Below are 4,622 nucleotides of genomic sequence, written 5' to 3' on the forward strand. Positions count from 1 at the left end.
TGGATCATTCCAGCAGTATCTGTATTTTAAAAGTTGAAGCAGTGTGGCTTTTATGATGAAGTTCTGGGCTGTCACTACAGGCTTGCAAGGGACTGTGATGACACTTGAGCACTTCCAGAAACCTCCTGAAGTCATCCACATAGGCAGATTTTAGGGCCTTCATAGGCACCATGAGCTCATGGAGCTTCATAGGCATCATGGAGCTTTGGAAACCCCACTCCATATCAGGTTAACCATCAGAATACACCCATATTCCACACTAAATATCATTCTTCTATTTAGGGAAAGGAGTTGAATGATTAGCTTTTAAAATTATTTTTAAATATTTGATTTTTAATGATTGTTTTTTTTGGCAATCATCAAGTAGGCAGGAGTTAAATTTAGCATTATTGAAGTTGACATGTTACAGTTAATAAAATACTAAATTTCAGTCATGCAAGCATTTTTATTTCATATTTTGGAGCCCAAAATGTGTTCTTCAGACCACCTATGCTGTGCCTGCCATGTCTCTTGTGTCTCTTGCATGGAGCAGTACAGCCCACTCTGCTCCCAGTGTGGGGAAGGGCTCCTCCACAGGGACGGGGAGGAAGGAGGCATGGGGAAGGGGATCTCAGTGTTAGGACGCTTATGTTCCCATGTGGCAGCCTTCTGACTTCCTTACTGATTTTATACTGATATTTCATTCTGATCCCCCTGTCCTGACCAGGGATGTTTAAGTACAGACCCTAATAACAATTTGCAAGTCGTTTTTTACAGATTTAAGAATTTATCTTTTTTACGTTGTATGTTTTCAATATTTGCCTTACCAAATTCTGTGTTAAGATGATAATCCCAGGTTTATGAATTTAGAAAAAGAAAATAAAATGTATTGGTCAAAGTGGAGTGTGATTTAGAGTTTATCAACACTCAAATGTATGTAGTGATTGCTCTGTGCCAGGCTCTGCTAAGCATATTGCAGACATTAATACATTAATCCTCACAAAATCTCTATGAAATAGGCTTCATGAAAGAACCCCTTTATACAGATGAGAAACAAAAACACAAAGCTATTAAATGACTTGCCAATCATCACACAGCCAGTAAGTGGCGTGTTTTGGTCAGCTTCAACAGGCCAACCGAAGTGTGGGGAGCTAAGGCCTTCCAGGGACACCCCTCCAGCAGCAGCAGGTGGGAGTCCATGGATGAATGCCTCAGCACCTGGTCCTGGAGGGAACTCTGAGCTTGGTGCTATGTTCTTAGAAGGGCCCAGAGGGTGGAGCCCATTACCCACAGCACTGACCTGCCTGTTCATGCAAATTTCACCGGCCCCTCTCCTTCCCTGCCTTACTCTGTCCCATGCCCTGGTGTGTGCTTCCTAAGGTCATGTTCCAAATAAACAACATTCAAATGAGTCCATGGTTCAGGGTCCACCTTTGGAACCCAAACTAAGTCAAGAGGCAGATTCACATTAGCCACTCAATGCACCCCTCCCCTAACAAAGAAATGAAAACAATATTTAGCAACAGAAAACATGTCACAACAAAGCAGCAGGATTTATTGCTAGATGACCACCATAGGCAGTAAGTATTCTAAGAATAAGAGGAAAAATCTGTTTTGACTCATTGGTGAGCAAATGGGAGTGATAGGGAAAAATTTACAAGGACAGTAATCTAGTCCAGGTAGCTCCCTTCTGCTTCTCTTCTTAGCAAAGACAACAGAAACTCCCTTAACTTCCCACTCTGCCAGGCACTTACTCCCTAAACTCACTCCCTAACTTCACTCCCTAAACTTACTCCCCCTTGCTTGCTCGTTTGCTGTGCACATAGAAATGTTGCAGATACGGAAGCAGAAAGATATATATTGCTCCCCTTGCCTTTGTTGGGGGCTTAGACCTTGGGAGATTACTCCTCTCTGAGCTGCTGGTGTAAAATTTAAAACTCAGCACTCCAAGACCTCCAAGTGCCACTTGGTTCTTCCATCAGTGATCCAGTCCAGGTTTTTCAGGTTTTTCTGTAACAGGATCATCTTCATAAACCTTTGGCTTGCCAAGCCTAAAGGGATCTCAGCTCAGTTAACTTACAGACTGTGACATCACACAGACATGGTATCTGGAGTGGCCTCCCTGTAGACACCCTCTCATAAGCCAGCCCATAAATGCTTTAAGTGTCCTGGAAGTTTATTTAGGAGCATTCAGGAAAATGGCAGAGTGGGTATGTTGTCCCCAAACTCTCCTCTAGAGGCTCCCTGAGAAAGAATTTATGAGCTGCTGCACCTCCAGTCCCTTCCTTGACATTTATTGCCTTTTTGATGAATGCTAGGGTAATTTTTCTGTCAACAGCTTCTCATTAGGGGCCTGGGATGTTCTCTCTGACCATTATTTTACTCCATAACATGCCTGGTCACTGTGAGAAGTTCCACTTAGAAACTATCCATCTTTTCAGCAGCAAAGAGCTCATATAATTCCACTTAAATGCCCCTCCTGTGCTGACAGCTGCCCCTGGGGCACCACAGAGAATTCAGACAAATGGCCAGCCTTTAATGAGTGACTCATCTTCTGGTATCATGCCTGCCCATTCCTTTAAAGATATATTTCAACTTGGATTCAGTTTCTTTTTAAAGTAAATCATGGCAAACTTGTTGCTTAAAATAATCACTAGGACTTACTGCCCAGAAATCACAGCATCTCATGAGCCATAAATGACAAATCTGCCTTGGAAAAGTCTGGAATTGGCAAGTGTTGAAAGGTGTACAGTTTTCATAATGGGCTATTTACTCTGCCCCTCAAATGCGTTGGCTTAACACAATCATGGTGTAAGAAAGTGCCTGGGGGAGAAGGGATTAAAAATGGCGGCATGAGAGGTGAGACAGAGGCTTCCTCCTAAAATCACATATAATACGAAAATATAATTCGTCCTGAAAGAGCAACAGGAAAGAGGACTGTGCCAGACTGCATACACCTGGAGAAAAGAGCAGACCTCACACAAGAGGGTAACGTACCAAAGCTGTGGCCCGGCAGGGCCCAAGCCCTTCCCCCACCCCAGTTCACCAGCGGAAGGAAGAGAAATGGAGCAGGGAGGGAGTGGAGGCCTGGGACTGCTGAATACCTAACTCCAGAGATCTGCTCTGGGAGCACAAAGCTACATTTCATGGTGCTTCCATGGTACTCTCGTGATTGGGGGTTGGAAAGCTAAGACAGGCAGAATTCCTGGAGAGACTGAGATTCCTGGAGAGACAGATTCCTGGAGAGACAGGGATCAATATCCAGCTGCTCTGGGACAAAAGAAAGGCGGGCAGTCTGAGATACTTCTTAACAGCAAGAGGGCTGCTAAAGGGGCAAGGATTGCACAGAGCTTACTTCTCAGGAGAAAGGACAGGTAGACAAAACTGTCCAGGGGCACTCTGCCCAGCAGGTTGGGAGCTTTCACGATCGTCAGGTGCTCCAGCTCCCTGGCTGGCTACACAGCTCCAAGGAACTACTCCATGATACACAGCCTACTGCACCTTTCCCCTAGCCAGCCCCACCTGGCTTGCAAACCTGTAAACCCTACCCTGGTGTTAGGCCAGGCAGCAGGAAGATCTGTCTACAGCAACTAGAAATGCAAAGCATAGAGGCTTATACTTGTGTGCTCGGCCCACTGACTCAGGCAGTGGAGACAGGCATAGCAGCCAGGAAGCAGGAAAAAGCTCTTTCGTCCCCCCAGGCACCAATACTACTCCCCTACAACCCCCGATATTGCTTCAGGGGCTGAACAGCTCCAGGGAGTCAAGCTTCTGGACACTAGAGGGCGCCATATACAAATATGAAATGTCAAAGGAACTTGGTTAAAAGTAAAATTATTAATACAACTCCTGAGAAAGATTTAAATGACATCACCCTCATGAATCTTCGTGAAAGGGAGTTTAAAATAAAAATCATTAACATGCTCTTGGAGGTATGGAAAGATATTCAAGAACTCAGGAATGAATTCCGGTCAGAGATCCAATCGTTGAAGAGCACAAAAGAGGGTATTAAAAGCAGATAAGATACAGTGGAGGGGACGATCAATGAAATAGAAACTAGAGAAGAGGAATACAAAGAAGCAGAGGCATAGAGAGAAAAAAGGATCTCTAAGAATGAAAGAATAGTAAGAGAACTTTGTGATCAATCCAAATGGAACAATATTCACATTATAGGGGTACCAGAAGAAGAAGAGAGAGAAAAAGGGGTAGAAAGTGTCTCTCAGGAGGTAATTGCTGAAAACTTCCCCAATCTGGGGAAGGAGATACTCTCTCAGGCCATGGAGGGGCACAGATCTCCCAAAAAACAGGGACCCAAGGAAGACAACACCAAGACAAATAATAATTAAAATGGCAAAGATCAAGAATAAGGAGAGACTATTAAAAGCAGCCAGAGAGAGAAATAAGATCACATACAAAGGAAAGCCCATCAGGCTGTCATCAGACTTCTCAGAAGATACCTTAAAGGTCATAAGGGAGTGATATGATATATTTAATGCAATGAAACAGAAGGGCCTCGAACCAAGATTACTTTATCCAGCAAGATTATCATTTAAATTTGAAGGAAGGATTAAACAATTTCCAGATAAGCAAAAGCTGAGAGAATTTACCTCCCTCAAACCATCCCTACAGTGTATTTTGGAGGG

This window comes from Manis pentadactyla, chromosome 3, assembly GCF_030020395.1.
Source record: "Manis pentadactyla isolate mManPen7 chromosome 3, mManPen7.hap1, whole genome shotgun sequence".
NCBI classification, from domain to species: domain Eukaryota; kingdom Metazoa; phylum Chordata; class Mammalia; order Pholidota; family Manidae; genus Manis; species Manis pentadactyla.